The following is a 23,053-nucleotide window of genomic DNA, read 5'->3' on the forward strand; positions in this document are numbered from 1 at the left end:
TCAGCTGCCCCAGGAACTAACTGGGGACCTCTCCTTAGGCACCTGGAGGCCCCTCTAGGTCCAAGTCTCTTCCCAACCCTACGATGGCTCCCTTAATTAAGATATGTGCTTCCCTGCTCCCCTATCCAACCTTCCTATATCCAATCATCCCGTTGCCCCAAGTTCTCCCCATCCTACCCTTCTCAGAGACACACACAGCAACACAAATCTAGCATGCTTTACCTCCTATGTGGAAACTAAATAACAGTGAATCAATTTGTGTATATTGATTCCTAGAGTCTGTAGGGGCTGGGGAGAGGTGAGAGGAAGGTATAGAAAGGTAAACTAAGTGCAGTCAGGTAAAAGGTAGATCTAGGGTTCAGTAACAGACAATGAGTGTGCTTCGTAAAAGCAGATAAGCTGCTTAATTTTTTTTTAATTGACAGTAGATTCTTCTCTGGTACAATACATTCTGACCACAGATTCCCCTCTTCTAACTCCTCCCCCACCTGCCCTCTCCCCCAAATCCACTCCCCCTCTGTTTCTCTTCAGAAAGGAGCAGGCCTCCAAGAGACAACAACCAAGCACAACAAAGCAAGATACAATAAGACAGTGTAAAAGCCCTCAAATTGAGACTGCACACGACAACCTAATAGGAAAAAAGTGTCCCAGGAGCAGGTAAAAGAGTCAGAGACACACTCACTTGCATTGTTAGGAGTCCCACAAAAACACCAACCTAACAGGCACAGCATATATGCAGGGGTGCAGTCTCTAAGAGGCCAACTAAGCCCTGCTTAGCTGATTCAGTGGACCATGTTCTCCTGGTGTCCTTCACCCCCCTCTGACTCCTACAATCTTTCTAGCCCTTCTTCCTGGGAGTCCCTGAGCTCCCAGGGGATGAACCCGAAGGGATGGAAACCTCCAATTTAGAATCCCTCTTCACAAAATTTCTGCCTTGGGGAGTCTTTACACCTGCTCCCAGAAGAAGCCTCTCTAATGATGTCTGGACAAGACACCAATCTATGAGTACAATAGACTGTCATTAGGAATTATTTTATTGAAGTTTTTTTTTCTTTTGTCAGTTTGGTTCTACCCTAGGTCTCTGGGCTGTGTCTTCTCTGGTTCCTGGCTATTCAAGCTGTGTTGGGCAAAGGCTCCCTCTCTTGACACTGGCCTCAAGTTAAAGTAGATATTGGTTGGCCAGTCCCCCAAGTTCTATTCCACAGTTGCCCCAGCACATCTTGCAGGCAGGACAGATTGTTGGTTGATAGTTTTGTGGCTGGGATAGTGTTCAGGTTTCTCTTTTTGTAGCCTACATGGTATCTTCCTGCAGCAAAGAGACTAGAACATGGGGGTGAAGGTTCTGCTTAGGCCGCAGCTTAACCTCTCTACCTGCAATTGTCTGTGTGGATGTTGCCCTCAGCAGCCTGCAGTAAGTTTTCAGAGAGTGACCCTCTGTCCTAGCATAGCCTGGGTTGTTTGGGGATCTCCTTGGCCAACAACTTGATCTATTGCAACCCTGCCCCACCATTAGAAGCCTTGCCTGGTTATTTTTCCCCATTACTAGGAATCCCTGTGAGGGTTCTCCTCATAGATTACAGGACATTTTCACTGCACTAGGCTTCCACAGCTCCTCTAAATGCCTCGCCATTCCAGCTATCTCTCCCTTCACTCTCTGCCTCTATCCTATCGCCCAAATGATCCCTCTAGCTCCTGTCCTCACCCATCTCAGCCAATCAAGAAAATCTGCTCTATTTCCCCCTCCCAGGGATATACATGCCTCTAGAGTCCCTGTCTTTACCTAATCTCTCAGGGTCTGTTGATTACTGCTTAATTATCATTTACTTAACAGCTACTACCTACTTATAAGTGGATATATTTGTCTTTCCTAGCCTTTTAAAGAACATTAAAAGAGGAATTTGAAGATTTCAACCATGAAACTGATAAAGAAATGATGTGATAATTACTCTGGTTTTATCTATGCACTGATTGAAATAGAATGCTATACCCATGTATATTATTATTATGTTATTAATTTTTGTGAATTATAAAACACTGTTAAGAAACTGAAAGACAAATTACATAATGGAAAGAATATTTGCAAATTGTTTATCTGATGATATCATAGCATCAAACATACATTAACAATAATCTTCTACATTTCCACAACAGGAAGACAAAAATCTAAATAAAGACAAAGAATTTGAATGGATATTTTTCCAAAGAACTTACACTGATGTCCAATAAGAACATGGAACGTAAAATTAAAACACTCATGAGCTACCAACTCGCATCAACTAGGATGGTTACTAAATAAAAGAAATTGACTAGTAGTAACAAGGACGTAGAGAAATTAGAATGCCTGTACATTGCCAGTGGGAAGAAACACTGATGTAGCTACTGCAGAAAACAACTGGGCATCACCACCAAAAGAGTTAAATTCATAATTATCATATGACCCTAATTCTGCTCCCATTCCAAAGAATGGAAAGCAGATGTTCAAACAAAATGTTGTTCATGAATATTCATGGAAGCCCTATTCACAGTAGACAAAAACTGGAAACAACTTTGTCTCTACTGATGAATAGATTAAGGAAAGACAGTATGCCCTTAAACTGGAGTATTATTCAGCTATCAAAAGGAATGACACATGCTGCAGCATGAATCTTGAAACATGCCAAGTGAAAGGATCCAGACACAATGGGACTGCAGAGACGGTTCAGTGGTTACGAGTGCTTGATGCTCTTGCAGAGGACCTGAGCTATGAACTCAGAATTCATTTTGGGCAACTCACAACCATGTATAACTCCCGATCCAAAATCTGATGGTTTCTTCTGGTCTCTAAGGATGTTGCACACATGTGCATGTACACACGCACATACATACACACACACACACCACAGTCATACGGACACAAAAATTAAAATATAAAAAAAGGAATCCAGACACAAAAGGTCCTGTAGAGTATGATTCCTGTAGGTTAAATAAAGAGAATAAGTAAATTTATAGGCTCATTTGTATAATTTTGTTTGTTGGGCGTTTGGGCGGCAGAATGAAGAATGACTATGTGATGTTGGAAGGGAAGATTGAGTCGGCATTTACATAAAATTTGACTGTATTTGAAGCAGTTAAATTACGTACCTCACAATGGTTAGTTGATCTTATGTGCGTTTCTTCTTAATTTTTTTTAAAGATCCGTGTGTTTTTATTTTATGTGTTTGAGTGTTAGCCTGCATGTATGTCTGTGTATCCTGTGTGTGTGTCTGGTACCTAAGGAAGCTAAAAGAGTATTAAGCTCCTTGGGACTGGACCTATAGGTGGGTGTGGGCATTAGGAACTGAACCCACATCCTCCCCAGGAGCAGGTAGTGCTCCTCACATCTGCATGACCTGTCAGCTGTCCCAACATTTTTATTTAACTCAAAAGGAAAAGACTGTTCCAAAAAGTCCTATGTATTTTTTTTTCTGCCTCCACTGAGGGCGATATTAAGGATTAAATGCTGATGACACTGCCCACATTGGTGCGCAGTTTACAACTATGTGAAAATATTTTCACTTGGCAGGTGGTGGATGAAGGTGTGTAGTGTCCATAAGCCACATCTTTTCAGAAACAACCCGGCCCAAGCCCTTCTTAGGAAAAAGATTATTGACAGCAACAGCATCAATGATGACTTCTCATTCCTTTTTTTTTTCTGCCCAAACCCCAGAAGCCTTCCTTCCTACAAAGAATTTTATTAAGCACCAAGATCCTCAGGACCAAGATGGGAAAGTCAGAATAATTCTCATGTGAACCTCACTCCCACTTTATAAAGTGATGAAAAGAAAATAGCACAATTTCTGCTATTATGCTTGAGAAGAATTACAACAAAAAAAACCAGTACCATACCTAGCTTTTGAACAAGTTCCAAAGATAGGAAGAAACATTACCCCTATTTTATAGGAAGGAGACTGAGGGACAATAAAACCAGAAAAACTCACTAGACATTCATAGCTAGAAAACGGAGGAGGTAGTCATCCATCCAGAAAATCTTAACATCCAGCCCCTCCCTCAGCCAGGAGTCTTAAACTCATGGTTTTCTATTTTGTCTCTCCAACAACAACAACAAAACCTGTCAAGAGAAAGACCTGAAGTGTTTTATGGTCCCTGAACACCCACAAGATTCTATGCACTTCCTAGTTTTCTTTACCCTTGAGGCCATGTGACTGATTATGACCTTTGAACTGTGAAGGGTTATATGTCATTGTTCATCTACAGCTCTTAAAAGATGCAGGTTCTCCAGGCTTTCTCTCCCATCTGCAAACAACAAAGGGGAAACTTGGAGAGGGCAGAGACCCAGATGAGCCCTACCTGGATCCCTGAGTGTGTGCAAGAGGAACATTGTTCCCCCCTTAAAGGAAAATAAACAAGTGTCAACGAGACCCACCTCAGACATATGTGAGAAACACTTACTATGTAAGGTCATGGGTTGACTTGGTGCTAACACCAAGTTTTGTGCCAGTGTCTTGTGTCAAGATTCACTATAAATGACAGAAAACCTTGACATGATGTTTCTGGGGCCCCCTGGTGTCTCCTTAGAGATTTGATCGTAGGACTGTGCCCTCATGGAGCGATATGGCAGATGTAACTGGTTAACATGGGATGATTAGTGTGGTTACAACTCCAAAAGGAATTTTTATTCTATAAAGAAACTGGACACAGAATGGATACACAGGAAGAACACCTCTTCAGACCAAGGTAGTGTCTATCCGCAGTAGTGGTCTTGTCTGAAGATTGGTAGCACACCATTACCCAGATGCAGCTGGGAGAGAGATTGCACAGATTCAGCCTCACCCCTTCTGAAAAACCCAGCCCCACTAGCATCCTGACCACTGTCCTCCCAGCTTCCAGAATTGTGGGGGAATACATTTCTGTGCTTTAGCCTCTGATTTGTCATTGGCAGCTCTGGCCGACGAACACAGCGACCCCTGTCTGCTGCATAGGAGTTGAAGGGCTGTTCAGATGTGGTCCTTCCTTGGATGCATCATCAGCACCAGGGCTTTGTGTTAGAACCCGAGACTGTCCAAGAACCTCATTGTGTAAAATGGCCCAAATAAAGCATCTATAACTTGCTAGAAAGAAAATCTTTTTACAGATAAACTCGGTGAGGCTTGTGGGGGTGAAACCATGTGTGAATGGTGATAGGGTATGCTCCAATACATGGTCCTGAAGATCTTGGGGCCAAGCAAGACAATTTTAAGATAAGAAATTGGAATTTCTCACTAATAAATTCTTTACCCTGAGAGAAGGGAAGCCTCAGACAAGAGAACCCATTGACCCCAGGAGCTTGTTCCCACATTGAGAGCAAACTCAATCTTCCTGGGCCAGGCGTAGGTCTCTCTCTCTTTCCGCCTGTGGATTCTGGTTACTTCCCTGCCTGCTTGAGATACTCAGTCTGCATCTGTAAGTGAGCTCCCTGAAGGAGGGAGGAAAGAGGGAGGCTTCCTTTATGCTGGCAACATGAGCTCAGTAATTTGTGAGGCTCCCAAAGGGAGGATTCTGGCACAGAAAACATCCTTATGGAGAGAAGGGGTAGTGTGAGGAAAGCCCTGCTGTAAACCTCTGCATCTCCCTCGCAGCAGTAATGACTTCTTTCATTTTATAAAAGTCACTCTAACAAATTACCCCAGATAACCCCAAATGACATGCCTTAAATCTGAATGAAGCAGTTCAAACTCTTGCATAATTTGCAATCTCTATTATTTTTCCTACACATACCTTGCTTGAGTAGAAGTGGATTAATAGCTATTGAGTCATGCTGTTTGTTTACTCAGATGGTTTTAGTTCTCTGACCAGAGAATTTGGGAGAGTGACTTTGGTTCCCCAAGCTATGCATATCTTCACATACCTCTAGAAAGTTCTATTTGATGAACACTGTTAGATATCCAATGGCAGGTGATTTTACAAACCAATGACTCAGACCCTGCGAGGACTTTCAGGTACATAATAATGAGCCACAACTGTTGGTTACAGTAGTAGGGGAAAGCCTCATGATTTTGACAGAACTTCATTGCCCACTTTAGAAAGTAGGAGACTGCTGTACATATCTTCCAGGGTGTGCTTCTTTGTTCGGATCTGAAAATGGGAGTTGTTAACTCTGTAGCAATACAAGTGTTTCCAAGCTTGAGATCTACCTGCCAATGTAGAAATCCTCATCCCTTTGTCACATCAGACTTACCTGGCAGATAGGTCTGTTCCACTTAGTCCCATTATTTACTGTTCTCTTGTGTTATTCAAAGCTTTAGGAGGAGCTGTGGAGATATAAATCTGAAGCAGAGTCCTGATCTCTACAACTTCATAAAGAAGGGAAAACTGACAAGCTGGTAATGAATGAAAACCACAATGCAGCAAGCATCCTAGTTGAGATTGAATTTTTTTCTGCAAATATCAAGTTGATTCTTAAAGAGAAAAGACAAATATGTGAGAAAAATTTGGCAAAGTAATTGGTAGATCTGATAAAAAAAAGTTGAAAATTTAGGACTGAAAGGTGGATCTTTGCTAAGCCCTAGATGAGAGAGTCTTCTAAGATAGAAATTTTGGGCAAAGGCTGCCAAGTTAGGAAACACACTCTACTGAAAGAGGGTAGAGAGGATCCCATGATGCCTGTGGACTCAGCAGTAAGGAATGCACTGGGGAGTTCCAGAAAAAAGAGGAGACCAAGAAGATCAGTGAACACTGATCTCTGCTGTGGAACCTGCTATTCACATAGTTGGAGTCTTAAAACTGTAGAAAAGCATGTGTGTAAGTAGAAATTATCCCACATAAAATTAAAGTAGGTGTGTAAATAGAAAATATCTCACATAAAATTAAAAAGCTCACCAAATTATTTTAGCCTTAAGTAATCAAGCAGTTTTCTATAATCTGATATCTGCTGTGGGACAATGGTCTTTTATCCTGTCACTTGTTTTGGTTTAATAAAACACTGTTTGGCCAGTAGCCAGGCAGAAAGTATAGGTGGGTCAACTGGGCAGGAAGTAAAGGCGGGAGATGAAAACAGGAGAATTCTGGAAAGAGGAAAGAGTCAGGCGGCAGTCAACAAAGAGGAATCGAGACACAGAGGAAGCAAGATGTGACTGCCTCACTGATGAAAGGTACTGAGCCACGTGACTAACACAGACAAAAATTATGGGCTAATATAAGTACAAGAATTAATAATAAGCCTGAGTTACTAGGTCAGCCAGCTTTTAATTAATGCAGACCTTTGTGTACTTCTTTGGGATTGGATGGCTACAGGACTGGGTGGGACAGAAAGCTCTGTCAACAGATATCTCTTTGAAAATTTTATCATAAATACTTAGGTAAAGATTATCATCAAAACCTAGATGTTCTCCTTCCTGACTCACCAATAAACTACAAATCCCATCATGTCCATTCCTCTTAAAAGTCTATTTACTGAGGTATAACCTAGAATCACCTGGAAGAAAGTCTTAGTGAAGGGTTTACATTGGCTTGGTCGGTGGGTATAAGTGAATCAATATGAAAAGACCCAGCCCACTGTGGTTGGCAACATTCCTAGGCAGGAGATCATGGACCATCCGAGTATAGAGAGGTGGTTGAGCAAAATTAGACATGCAAGTATTCAAGTATTTATTCTCTCTGCTTTGGCCGTGGATATGATATGATCAGTTGTCTCAAGCTCCTGTCTTATTTTCATTCTGAGACTTCTCCACAGTTATGAACTACAATCCAGAATTGTGAGGTAAAACAAATCCTTCCACTCATAAGTTTCATTTTGTCAACATATGTTATTAGAGAAACAGAAGATTAACAAGAACATGGAATGGTATCTTGAGGGTTAAGTAAGTCTCTTTAGGAGCAGGTCAAAATCTACATTTGAGTTATTCTTTATTAGTAAAGTTTGTACTTAGGAGACTAGTGTGCCATGTTTAATCTCTTCAAGGCAAAGAACTTGCTCCTGAATCTAGGAGGAGATAGGCGAGACAAGAAGCATCTTACCATAAACTCCACACACGTTTGGCACAGGAAGGAGGGCTTTCCTGAAGGACTGATGATGGGCAGAAGTTTAGGCCAATAAAAAACACTTAAGAGGACAAGCACACTAAAGAGGTAATGTGAAAATGGGAACTGCGAGTGATAGCTTGAATGTGGTTCAGTAAGTTCATAGAGAGTAGCACTACTAGGAGGTGTGGCTTTGTTGGAGTAAATATGGCCTTATTGGGGAAGTGTGTGTGTCCTCGTGGGGCTGGGCTTTGAGGTTTCCTATGCTCAAGATACCATCCAGTGTTACAGACACTGCCTTCTGCCTTCTAGTCACAATGTGGCCAGCCCACCATGTCTGCCGACATACCACCATGGTCTCCACCATGATGACAATGGACTGAACCTGTGAACTATAAGCAAGCCCCTGCCCCCAATTAAATGTTTTCCTTTCTAAGAGTTTCTGTTGTCATGGTGTCTCCTCACAATAATAGAAACCCTAAGACAGTGGGGCTTTAGGAGAGTGGCCCAGGCTTGGCTGAGGCTGATAGCCCTGGGTGAAGAAGTGAAGGGTCAACCACAGTACTTGATTAAGAGATTTAGAAAACATAAATCTTAGGTGTTTCACCTCAGTGGGAAAAAAAAAAGCCCATAAAAGCCCGTTCCACCCCCTAGTGAAACGACAGGCACTTTTTTATTTTAGTACAGGTCACTCTACATTCTATCTGTTTACCACCTTCAATATGTACTGTGGATGCTATCCTTTATTTGTGTCCATCCTTGTAAGCACGTGCTCACTTTCTAAGTCTCAAGGTAGAAGTTCTTGCCTCTCTTCATTGACGGAGGCCACCGCACATGCCCTGCACCTAGGCATGGCAGAAGGCTAGTTCTTAATTACTTAAAATGATCTCTTCCGACACTTTTAGTCTCTGTCTTTGCAATGATAACATCACTATTTCTTGAATCCCTGTCTCTGGCCTCCTTATGAACAGCGGTCGGGTCAGCTTCCATGTGTAATGGCTTCTACTCAGGCCCCAAAGCTTTGATAGATTTAAACTGGTCCTTCCCCAAAAGTTAGCAGTAAACAACTGGCCAAGGAAGCTTTCTAAGAGGCAAGACAATGCCTGCTCTGTTGCTATAATTATTACCTCTCTCATCACGATGACCCCGGAAGAATAGAGAGACAAAGCAGAGACATCACCTTCCTATTTTATTCCATCTGTTTATTTTGTGCAGCAAATTACCAGCTCTGTTTGACAGAGGAGTCAAACACTGCCGGGCCTCTTATCTATAATTTTTGAAAGTGCAGCAAAGCATCTACCCTTTAATTCCAACCTAATCAAGAATTTACTTTCCCTAAACCGCATTTCATTTCTTTCCCTATCAGGTGGCTAGTGGTATTTGGAGCAGTTTCAAGCTGTTGGAGAATGTGCTTACATCAACAAAATTGGCAACTTAATTTCTGCACAGGGGAAAAGGCAGAAAGATGGAAATTCCAGTGAGGTTAATGGAATTTTACCTGTGGCCAGCATGTTCTTGTGGTCTGTGATGCTATTATACAAAGGACACTTAATTAGGCAAGGAACTCATACCAACAGATATGGCGATTTTAAAGGCCGCAGGGCAAGTGGCTGCAAGTCTCAGGTCATTTTATGAACCTTAAAACCTTTGTATCTGAAGGATATGTAGCTCTTCTCATCTGTGACCCAGCATGACAATATCAGTGAAGCCATCATGTCTCAGGATGGCCTTCAGTGGGTCAAGCCTCTTTCTGAGGGGAGTTGACGAAATGGAATAATTTATTGTGCTCTGAATAGTTATGCACTCTGAGACTGTGAGAGATGCTGAGTAATTCATACATCTACAAACGTCAGCTCTCAGTTTTATCCAACATGCACTTATTTGGTTTGTCCTCTGTGACAGCTGAGCGCTCAAAACTAAAACAAATCAAATCTGTCTTAGGTGGGGGTTCTCCTGCTGTGATAAACTCTAATACAAAATGCAGTTTGGAGAGAAAAGGGTTTATTTCAGATTAAAACTCTCTGGTCACACTCCCTCACTGAGGGAAGGTAGTACAGGAACTCAATCCGGGAACCTAGAGGCAGGAACCGAAGCAGAGGCCATGGAGGAGTACTGCTTACTGGTATGCACCTAATGAATGCCTCAGCCTGCTTTCTTACACAACTCAGGACCGCTTGTCCTGGGTTACACCTCCTCCCATGGGATGGGCTCACCCACGTCAATTAACAATCAAGAAAATTCACCACAGACTTGCCTTCAAAGCTAATCCTAAAAAGGCATTTTCTCTGTTAAAATTCCTTCTTTCTAGTTATGTCTAGAATGCGTCGTTGAAAAAAACCAGCCAGTACATGACCTACTATTTTCTCAGGGAAGATTCTTTTGGAGAAGGAATTGTTAATAGACAGTTTTACTGAGCGAGTGGTGGGCATGTGTTACATAGGGCTGCACCGGATGAGGGAGACCAGTTTGGGGAAGGAGACTGGGAATTCCCCCACGTGAGAGGCTGCTGGAACGAGGCAGAGGGAGAACAGAAGGCACAGGGAATGTGAAAGAACATGGTGGATGTGGCAGCCCCCAAGTAACTGAATTCCAAATGCTTAAAGAGGAATGAGATATAGGCAGACTGGTAAAGGAACTGTTTACGTATTGTCCTGGGAAGGAAGAACTTGATCAAGAGGCAATGGTGGTAGCGAAGAAAAATTAAAGGTCTCCAAGGAGTCGTCCATAGCATTGAGTTTGGGTTTGGTGGCCTGGGAAGAAAAGAGAAAGGTAAAGCTGATGGTGGAAGACAATGGACATTGTGGCTATGCAGGGGAGAACTGACAAGAACTCAATGAATGGAATGGTTGAATCCAGGTGATGTTATAAAGTCCAAGTTTAAGGGCAAGAGACTGGCAGGAGTTAGATATCCACATACCATTACCAAGCAGGCTTGTGTTTGAGGGTACCTGCTTAAAGGCAGATTACACCCATTAAATTTAGTCCTCTAGAGGAATGCAGCATCCTGGAGAAAGAGATTGGCAGTGAGAGTGAATGCATCCGGAGGAAAAGGAGGGTCAGCAAACAGTTGTGTTGCTGTACCAGGTACACAAAGGGTTGTGGTCAATTTACCAATGATGCTCAGTCTTCGTGTCTACGCAGTGCTGGATTCACTTATTCAGCAAGCATTTACTAAATACCAAGGCTCTGTTACTTATGTGTTTGATAAGTGTGATGGCATATATTGCCAACTCCGTAGGATCTAGTATCACCTTAGAAACAGATCTCTGGGCATGCATATGAGGGATTGACTAGATTAGGTTAACTGTTGTTGGAAGATTCATCCTAAATGTGGGTGGTATCATTGCATGGGCTAGAATCCTCCATTGTGTAAAAGGAGAAAGCCGAATATCAACATTCAACGCTCTTTCTTTGACTGTGGATATAGTCTGATCATGCCTCAAGCGTCTGCTGTTAGGGCTTCCCTGAAATGATGACTGGTTATTGCAAGAAGGCCACTTGTTCTTCTCGGCCACCCAGCTAGCATAGAACCAAAATAATCACACAGAAACCATTTTATTTAAATCACTGCTTGGCCCATTAGCTCTAGCTTTTTATTGGCTAACTATTACATATTAATTTAACCCATTCCTAGTAATCTGTGTATTGCCATGTGGCTGTGGCTTACTGGCTAAAGTTCTGGTGTGTGGTTTCCATCAGGGCTCCATGGCTTCTCCCTGACTCCTCCTCCTTTCTCCCAGCACTCAGCCTAGCTTTCCGTGCCTACCTAATTTCTGCCTTGTTATAGGTTCAAAGCAGTCTCCTTATTCATTAATGGTAATCACAGCATACGGAGGAGAATCCCACATTGGCTGGTACCTTCTTCACACTGTGCCAGAATAGACTCTTTCTGATGTTGCATTTTTTCCAGGTATTTTGTCAAGTCAATAAGAAAAACTAACCAACGCAATAATTTACAGTATTTTTCTCTTACAACTTTGCCAAGGTTGACTTGCAAATTGTCTAGCAAAATGCAAGCAACAGTGTAGGTTTGTTTCTACTCAATCCAGTATGTTTGTTCTAAACATTGTCTTTAGTCCATTTTTGCTTCTAACTTAGAGATTGAAAAACAAACTTTACAATGTCTACATTGAATTCAGTTCCTGTCTGCTTCTAACTTAAAGGGTTAAAAAACAGCTTATGAGAAGACAGACTTCCATCTGTGCAAGCCACTCAGAAGGGTGGTAGCAGGAATAACTGCAGGTAAAATAATGCAATAGAGTAAGAATATTAACTCTCTCCATTCTGGACAGTGTGTGAGCTGGGTGGAGTCAGAACTCTTGATGATGCCCTCTCTACTTCTCTGGGCGAAGCTTGCCTCTCTCTGTATCTCTGGTTCCCACATGTAAAAATGCCACCATGCACTAACACATACTCAGATGAGCTTGATGTATGGTGTAGGAAACCAAACCTAATTTACTTAGGTCAATCTTCGTGCCAGGTGAGTGAAACTGCTTTTAAAAACCATCTTCTAACACTAGAAAAAAGGCCCTCCTTAGCCCTGTGGGGTAGTTAGAAATGATTACTAAATAGATAGTCCTTGGTCTTTACCCTCGGTGTGTCTGAGCCATACCCCAAAGTAAAAGAATCATCACAGTTGTGTTGATCAATGAAACCAGTCATTCTTTGGTCACTAGACATTGGTTAAGAAACTTGTTAGGCCTCACACTGGGACTTAGGGTAACAAAGATGGATTAGGTCTACTTAACAGTCATTGAATTATTCAGTCTCTTAAGACAACTCATGTAAGTTGTAGTTCTCTATAAGCTTTTATAGTTTTCCTCTTTAGGACTTCATCCTTTAGATCCCATATATCTCAATGCATCGATAAAAAGAAAAAATAGCAAGGTGGTTTATTTTGAACACTAAAATATCTCGTGTATCTAGCTTGGTGTTTATGTGAGGGGATATATGTGCATTTGTGTGCACACACATGTAGAGGCCAGAGGTCACTTCAGGTGTCCTTGGAATGACTGGCCGATAAGCACCAGAGAGCTGTGTGCTTTTGTATTCTTGGCTACAGAATGGCCACTATGCTCCACCACGTACAGCTTTTTATTTGGGCTATTGGGATTGAACTCATATTCTCATGGTTATGCTTCAAATACTTTACTGATGAAGCCATCTCTTCAGGCCCAAGGCAGTTGTTGATTTTTGCAATGGAAGTTTTGTTTGGAATACTGATCCTCAGCATCATTCAGATTCCCCATTTATTGCACAGCGCCTGAACTCTAGTCTCCAGGTTCTAGAGCCTTAACACTAACAGAGGAGGAATTTCCTTTTGCTTTCAGGACCCCAGGAATTCTCTCCTCGGTAAGAGTGAATGGAAAAAAAAAACAAAAACCTCTATTTCCCTATAAACACACACACAGCAGTAAATAGTACACCAAATCCCAATATAACCACTGCGTTTGTCTACTTGTCATTTTAGGATGGCCAACATGTTATTAATTAGCAAAAGAAACGTTTGATATAATATTCCCAGCAATGTGCCCTTTTCTCCTTCTAGCTAAGTGTTTATGTAAAATGCCTTGTTTTTATGGTTAAAAATCTTATAATCACATTCTCTTCATGTTCACAAAATACCATTTGGCTTAAAGAACTGATGTTTTCTCTGGTAACTTCCACATGGCATCTGCTCAAACTACTGCATTAATTTGCTAAATGATTATGTCTTTGCACTTGCCTTGTGGAAACCTATCTTTTGCTAATTCCCCTTTCCTAAGACGTTAGCAAGCTACTGCAAAACTCCAGTCTGTTCCATCTGGCAGGGGCATTGCTTCCCAAGTGACTGTGTGCTTCAGCGGTTGTGTGGGGGGGGGGCATAGGGGAAAGGAGGTGGTGGTGGTGGTTAGAGTCCACAGGATATTTGTTTCTGCCAAAGTTTTAAAACATGATAGATATGATCTTGGATAATTTATAACAACTTCTTCCTAGGTTTCCCAGTCTGGAAAATGGGTAAACTTATGTTAACCTTCTTATAGTATTATTGTGGTGTAAAGAACTCAGTGTCTGGTGTGGAATAAATTCTTAGTCTTTACTTTCTTGATAACATTATAATTTTCACTGTAGAACAAATATGAGTCTTTGAAACCAGACACATTGTTAACTGTGGCTGTGGGTCAGCTTGTTGGTTGAAGTGCATTTTCTGGTTTGCTAAATCACATGGTTAACAAAAGAACAGTAATGGTGGTGCTAACTTGCTGTTCTAATGACTACTTTAGACAACATATACGGCAAAGGTATTGTGGTGCCTCAGGTCATGCTATGACCATGTTGTGATTTGGTCCTCATACTACAACATCCCTTCTTGTTGCCTATCTCTTGCCCAATCTACAGGTGTTTTCAGTACTATAGAGGTTTTATGTGAAACTTTATTGAGAATGCCAGCTATTTACTACTCACAGAAACCCCTTCATAGTTATTTTTTCTGAAGATGTACGTATAAATGTTTTATCTGAGAAATCCCTAAACACTCTTGAGTAAGACTGTCTCTATTTTATATCATGTGCATCACCTTCCTGAAAGCACGCCTGGGAGTATGCCAATACATGTATGTGTTTAATCATTCTCTCAACAGTGTCTGTTGTATGTTGACTCTGTGAAAGGTAGTGCTGTAGGTATTTGATATAATCAATGAATAAACCAAATGCAGATGTCTTTTCTTATGAAACTTACACTTGCATGAAGGGAAAACCAGACAACACACAATCATATAAACATACTCTGTGGAGTGTTAGTGGTTATGATAGATATATTTTGTAGATAAATATAGCGGAAAGAATCTTGATCAAGGTGATAGGGATTGGAATGTTAAGTGGGGTGATTCACAATGACTCATTAGTGTCGCATTTATACAAACATTTAGATAAGAGTTACTCTGAGCCTAGATTTCGACAAGTAACTTTCCCTATCTTCATGAAAACTATGGTACTTTGAACTTGCTTGTTTCTCAAAATCCAAGAATCCTCCCATGACCCCTGTTCTGTTTTTACTTTACTTAGAATTTTGTGGCTTCAACTTGCACACATCTTGTGCTTGTTGTAACAACTGCTCTGAGTTCATGGGTGCAAATGCCCTGCTGACTTCGGAAAATGACTTCTTACAGTCAACCTGGCTCTTAGAATCTCTCTTCCCTGTCCTTCACAGTGGTCTTTGGGCCTTGGTAGGAGGGGTGTGTGATACAGTGAGAAAGGTGTGTAATATCGATGTCCCTTCAGAGCTGAGCATTCTGCCACCTCTTCTTTTGTGCACCTTGAACAGTTGGGAGTTTGTGTGTTAATCAATGTGTTCTTCAAATAGAAGTTTTTTTATTTGAAGGTTGACAGGCACACTGGCCAATGGGTATAATGATAACTCATCAGGAGTTTTCTCAAGTGTTTACAATTTTCTGTTGCCATCCACAGTGAATGAAAGTCCATATTGCCCTATAACCTTGTTGGAACTTGGCACTGTTAGTGTTTGGGATTTAGATATTCTGACAAAGTGTAGTGATTGCCACAGTTTGAATGTTAGAAGTGTCCCCAAAGGCCCTATTTCTCAAAGCTTGGCTACTATGTTAGCTATGATAAGAGATGATGGAATCATTATTGGTAGAGTCTAGAGGGAGGTTCTTAGAACACAGAGGATGGATAAGTCCTGGAATCTAGTTCTAATGGGACCCTTTGATATTTCTTTCAAGAACATTGTCATAAAAACCCAAGCTTGCATATGGTGGGTAGAGGTTTCTTGGAGCCAAACCTGATGAACTGAGTTGGATCCCATATCACAATGGGAAAGGAAAGAAGTGACATCCATACCTGCTCCAAGGCTTGGGCACCAGCATGTTCCCTCCCCCCCCATATATGTATGCATGCACAAACATACACATGCATGTGCATATACTCACATGCATCTCATAAAATGTGGAAAATGGGTTGACTCACCTTTTCTCTTTCTGTTCCTGGATTAGAGTCTAATTACTTGTTTGTTTCTGATCTGTGCTTCTGCAATTATCATCTCCCATTTCCCATATAGCAATGCAACAAAGCAGCAATGTCTACTTTATCTGCTCTATGCTATCTATACTTTCTGCCTTCATAAGCATGAGATAAACATGGTTTTCCTTTTATAAGTTGACAGTCTCATTTACGTAGTGGTAATGAAAAGCTGACTGACACAGTAGTATCTCATCATTGTTTCAATGTCCAGCACACAAGTGACAGGACATTGAGCATGTTGTCAATGCTTGCTTCCTGTCTCTATGCCACCTTTGGTGAGTATCTGTTCATATACGCTGGTCAAGTTTAAGTGTATTGTTCATTTTGGTATTGTTTAGTTTTAAGAGTGCTCCATATATTTAGATAAATGTTAAATATGCCTACTATGTGTAATCACTTTTCAGACTGCTGTCTGGTTCTCTGAGCTTTATAGCTGTATTCTTATAACTGATAGTATTCTGTAGCAATTAAATTTTATTTAGAGTATATTTTTGTGAGTATTTATTAAAGAAACAAGTTGAGGGCTACTAACTACTAATTTCTATTATTATAATACTCTAACACTCACCAGATGCCAAACAATCAACACATCAATTAAATATTTAGATTCATCACATTTTTAGATACATAAATAAAAAGCCTTGTCCTTATTCAAGAGATCACAGTCTATTCTGAATGATATTAATAAAGATGTAGAGTTGGCTTTATGGCACCAGATTAGAAATTCAGAGAACAGATACCTGCATGGATACAGTTACTGAGAAAAGTTTGTGATATCACGAAGGCTGGCCCTGACCTATGAAGCCAGATAATTTGTGGACAAGGGGCAAAGAATATATATAAAATATCTGTAAAGTGTCTTACAGTCAAGAGCTCCAAGCAATATAGTCGCTGTATTTTACAGCTAATCCTCAAGAATGTGGAGCCCACAGCTCCCAGGTAAGTCAGTTACATGAAAAGACCAGAAAGACCCAGATTCTGTGTATAAAACAAAAACATCACCTCTGTTTCCTATTTACTCCCAGTGGATACTAAGCTTTTGATGTTAGAAAGCCTTGAACGTTTAAGTAGTACTAAGGGAATGTATGCATTGCATGAATATACACCTATAAGTCATCATTAATTTAGGGGATCTTTCATTTTCTTACTGAATAAATACATATTAGGCTCTCCTCCATGATAATCATTGTACTGAATCCTGGGCCTAAAAGATGAATAGGCTATAATCCCTGCCTAATGCATTTTAGAGCCAGTGACCCGGTGCACACTCAGACTCGATGTTATCCATGCCATTTCATGGGTTAGAAGACAGTGATGGCTGTGGGGGCACTGGCTATGTGGGCAGAAGAGGGTTTCTTCCTCTTTTTACTCGTATTTATCCTTCTCATTCCCTCCTGAACAATTTTCACAGAGGCTTTAGGAGGATGGAGCAAGCGGGTGTCCTCAGGGCATAGAACAGGGAACCTCCGTGATTCTTTCAAGGAGGAGACGTTGCAAGTGAGTTGTGGTCTAGTGGAGTGTTTGGACCCAAGTGGGGTGAAAATCTCTGTGCTGCAGGAAAGCATTGCACCAAGTATTCATGTGAACACTGTTTGAAATGGGACAAACCATGTGTGCACGAGGAGGGGAAATGAATTACACACAGTGGTTTTCCTGAAATATTGCTGAAGATGTAAGGACCTGACTCTGAGCATAGAGGAACATCATACAAAAATTAAAATAATAAGGAATACGTGATAAAAAAAAAACATTCTTGCAATCTTTAAAACTATTCAGGTCATGGAAGTCAAGACAACTGGAGGATCTATTAACATCGAACGGTCCTGAGGCAATAAAAAGCATTGTGGGATTCTGGATTGGATCGTTCTGCTATGAAAGAAAGTTTGTGAAACTGAGGAAATGGATGAGATTTAATTAGATGGGAGCTCTGTATCAGTTTCAGTTTCCTAATGCCAATGATGGCATATGGTGATATTGGGGAATACAACATATATATAATGAATATAAGGAATTAGGACTGTGTCTTTATTTATGAGATACATACTCTGTGGCAACTGGTCTTGATTGCCAATTTGACAACCTAGAATCGCGAAGGAGACTTACCTCCAGCATGTTTATGAGGGTGTTTCCAGAGAAGATAAAGGAGGATGACCTAACCTCAGGACAGGTGCCTTCCAAGCGACGGCCTTGGTATAAAGATTTTGGGAAAAAACCCTAATCACCTTCACGTGTTCCAGAGTGGGTGTGTCTGTCACTGCTGCTGCCATCCTCCACTAGTACCAGGCTTCAGCCTTTTAGAAAGGGCTCAATACTAGCAACTGTGTGGGTTCTTTCAGGTTTTAAATGCTGAATCAGGATGCCTGATGCACCCAGACTCATGAGCTGTGAACCTATTGGATTTTGCAGATGGCCCTTGTTGGACTACACAGACCTATTGTCTAACAAATCTCCTTTGACTATACATATCTGTCTGTTTATCTATGTATGTATGTATGCATGTATCTATCTGTCTATTTATCATCTATCTATATATCGATGTATGTATGTATGTATGTATGTATGTATGTATGTATGTATGTATCTATCTATCTATCTATCTATCTATCTATCTATCTATCTATCTATCTGTCTCAGTGGTTCTCAGTTTCTCATGTTATAGAGCCATACAATTATTTTCATTGCAACTTCATAACTGTAGTTTTATTACTGTTAGAAACTATAACAGAAATATCTGATATCCAGAATATCTGATATGTGACCCCTGTGACCCCACTACATACTCTATTGATTGTGCTCCTTTAGAGAACTTTGCCCAATATGTGTAGCAAAGTGTTTGAGGCTATGGATATCATGTAGTAAGACACGATCTAATTATTTAGGAAAACTCTTCTGTGTAGGGCACTGCAGCCGCTTAGGGATTGTCTTTCCTTATACAAATATTTGATTTCTGAGGTAATGGTATTTGAGAAATACTGGTGCTTTTAACCAGGGATTGGTGCCTTTCTTGAAAATCCAGTCTTGCTTTCATGGGACTTGGGTTGGTTTCAATAGAAATGGATTTTGCTAATCATGTTCCATGCTTCCTCTGATTTTACACATGTATCTCACTTAACATTGAAGTTTTTTCTCTTATGAATTGAACACAGCAAGAGGTTACCAGCATTATACTCATGGGCTTCTAGAATTGTGATCTAAGTAAAATATTTTTTATTAATAAAGTGCCCAGTTATAGATATTTTGATAGTAGAAAATATGTACCTACAACTTCTTTACAAATTTGTGATTTACTTAAGTGATGTGGGATGTCCTTCTATATATTATTGCTCTTATTGGTTAATGAATAAAGCTGCTTTTACCTATGACAGGGCAGAATATAGCCAGGATGGAAGAGATATATATAGAGAGAGTAGGTGGAGTCAAGGAGATACTATGTAGCTGCCAAAGAAGAAAGATGCCAGAATGCTGGAATCATACCAGTAAGCCACAGCCTTGTAATAGAAATGGGTTAATTTAAGATGTAAGAGATAGCTACAAATATGCATGAACCATTGGCCAAACAGTGTTGGAATTAATACAGTTTCTGTATGATTATTTGGGTTGGGGTGGCCAGGGAACAAATGAGCAGCCTCCATTTACACTTAAGAAATAAAAGGTAGCAGCGTTTAGTGGTCAAAGTATGTGATACAACAGCTCGCAAGATTAAGGAAGGAAGGCAAGTTCAAGGCCTGCCTGGGCTACCAATTGTGCTCAAGGAGAGCCAGGGCAACTTAGTAAGAGACCATGTGTCAACAGTACAAGTGTTAAGGATGTAAATTAGTGGTAGAACACTTGTTTAGTATGTGTGAGACCCTAGGCTCAATCCCCAGTACTAAAAGAAAGGAAAAAGAGAGATACAGACAGACTGAATCAGAGACAGAAAATGAATAAGTAGAGAAAGAAGCATTGAATGATCTCAGTGTTCACCATGTTAAAGTGTTTTTAAATCAACTTCTGGTCAAATATAGAAATAAATGTTAAAAGTTAGCTCACTGGGCAGCCTCTCATAGGGACATTGGACTCCCCTGCTCTCTCTCTCCCTCCTTCCCACCTCGTGCTTCGAAGCATCATGAGGTAAACAGGACTCTTCCGTCACATACCCCATCAATGACGTATTGTGCTGACACAGGACTGATACACAGGACCAAGCAACCAAGAGCTGAAACTATAAGACAATGAACCCCACATCAGCTACTCTTTGAGGTCGATTTACATGAGGTTACAGTAACATGAACCAGGCTAACACAAATCATCTGTAATTATGATGGAGAATGCGGTTGTGGAAAACAGCACCAGAGGGTTGCCTAAAATAGCTTTCAGTGAACAGCTGCTCCTGGATTTTAGCTGTGAGGTCCAGGCCTGGTTTTGTACTTTAGCAGTGAAATGCCCTCAGTTAAAGCACCTACTTCCCTGGGTAGCTATTTCTTCATCTTCAAAATGTAAATTGGTATAGCTCTTTTCCTGTTCTAAAATTCAACCCTGCAGTTTCATCTTAATATCTTATAGCTCACCCCAGCTCTGAGGGGGTTTCTGTTGTTGTTTGCTTGTTGTTACCAAGCCCTTTGCATCTATCTGTCCCAGGGAGGTCTCTGACTAATGTAGTCCCATAGTTTGGCAGCTAGACCACCTTGGCTCCATTTAATCCTCCTCAGGCAGGCAGGATTAGTGTTTCTGATGCACTGAGCTCTGGAAGGGCAGGACACCCTGGCTTAACAGTTAGAGATAAATCCATGTTCTCTGCTGTCCTGTATAATTCCAGCAGCATGAGTTGATGCTCACTTGGGAACTTGCCACAGAGAACATTCCCTTGGAGGACCTCCAAATGTTAATTCTGGGGATGATGGCAGTTCCAGGAGAGGCCAAGCCAGATGGGTAAGACTGGACAATCATAGGAGTGTCATCTCTCCACACGAAGGCCTGTCTGAATTTTAGAACACACCAAGACACATTAGCAAACTCCACACAAATACAGGCCAACCACACATTAAAAATAGTCATCGTGATTGACATTTAGCCAACAGAAATTTATGCAATATAGTGTGCTGAAAACCCTCTCTACTTAATAATAACCAGATACGAGAGAATGAAAACAAGATGCAAGGCTACTGAGAAATAAAGACAGGGACCTGCATATTATATATGCTGTGTAGTGTCGGCTTTTAATACCAATTGCAGCAGATTTTATGCATCATTTAATTGAGGTATTTTCTGCCATTTGTTTGTTATAAGAGTCACTAGTGATATTATATGATTAGAAAGAACACCAACAGTAATTAGGGATCCCTTTGCCCAATTACCATAGAGCATGACACATACTTTATGCTCAATAAGTATTTGTGGAATAAAGTCGTGAAAGAATGTATTCTCTTGTGACTATGATTTTCATGGAGGTAGACTCAGGCAGCTATTTACAGAAAAAAGAACTGTAAAATTTGGGTTTTCTTTAGAATTCTAAACCAGATGGAGTTTCAGCAAGAATTTATTAAACCTAATGATAAATATTTCAAGTGAAATAGAACACACGTTGAGAGGTCCTTTTTGTTCCTCTGAGAATTCTGTTTCTCTTTATTATTTTAGCTACAAGTAAGGTGTGTGTGTGTGTGTGTGTGTGTGTGTGTGTGTGTGTGTGTGTGTGATATTTTTCTTTTGTAGCCACTCCTCCAATACAGCAGGTGTGAGTGCCATAAAGTAGAATGATGCTTCCTTATGTGTATCCTGAGATTTCTCCACTGCGGCTCAATGCTGCCATGGGGATGACGGCTCGCTTATAAAGCTTGGGTAATGAATAGCCCAAGATTTATTTTCACATTTATTTAGGACAATCTCCTCACTGTCACTGTGCCAACCTCACCAGCACTACTTGAAGTGGTATATAAAAAGCACAAGCTTTGGAAAAAGAGAAGAAAATGCCTGGCCTTCAACATCTGCTCTGGAACCTATCAATTCCAAGCCCTAGGGCAGTTTTTGAACACATTTGAATTTCTTTTTTTCAATCATGGTGGTTGTTCTAGTTAAAAGAAGCACATAGTGGTTGCCCTCTTTTTCTGCTACTAGATGTAAAAGTTAGTTGTCTCTTAGCTAATTTTCTGTAAGCCTTTTAACTCTCATTCACTTTGGTGGCCTTCTTTGTGCACACTCTTTCCTGGTTTCTCATCCCTCCTGACTCTCACCTCTGGCAAATCAAATCACCTGTGCCTGTGAGCATCTCCAAAAGCCCACATCTTCTTGCTGATCGCATAAGGAAGACAAGAGTTTCAGATTTTTTTGGAGAACCCTAGCCTGCCGTTTGCCCACACGGAGGTCTTCACTTGTTTCCTGATGACATCAGTAGAAACATGTCTAGTATTTAAACTTGCTTTTAATGTCAATCTGCCACAAATTAGAGTCACCTGAATAGGGACTGTCACTTGAGAAATTGTCTTAATTACCTTAGCTGATGTGGGAAGATCCGCCACAAATGGGAACAACGTGTTCTGGGAGGAGCCCACATGAAAGGGTCATGGCAGCCCAGATGAAAGGGTGTTTGTCTTAGCCGTTCCTCTCATCACTGAGGTAACTCTATCCTCTGGCTGCTGGGTCTGATTTCTTTGCTAATATCACAACAAGAATTTCCAGGCTTCCACTGTTGGCTGAGGAGTAACAGCTCTCCAAGAACCTTCCATGTTTTCAGGACCACATTGGGAATGCTGAGTCACCCAGTCACAAGGACTAAACAATGACTGAGAATCCTCAGCCTCTCAGCTGTTGCTGGTATTTCAAAGTGAGTGATTTGTGTGTGTGTGTGTGTGTGTGTGTGTGTGCATGTGCGTGCATGTGGAAACGTAACTCACATCTCATCCTATTGGTCCCGTCCTTTCAGAAAATACCAGCTAATACCGTCCGTACTTCAGCTTTAAGTTATCATCCCTGCCGGGCGATGGTGGCGCACGCCTTTAATCCCAGCACTCGGGAGGCAGAGGCAGGCGGATCTCTGTGAGTTCGAGACCAGCCTGGTCTACAGAGCTAGTTCCAGGACAGGCTCCAAA

Source organism: Microtus ochrogaster, chromosome 21, assembly GCF_000317375.1.
Source record: "Microtus ochrogaster isolate Prairie Vole_2 chromosome 21, MicOch1.0, whole genome shotgun sequence".
Lineage (NCBI taxonomy): Eukaryota > Metazoa > Chordata > Mammalia > Rodentia > Cricetidae > Microtus > Microtus ochrogaster.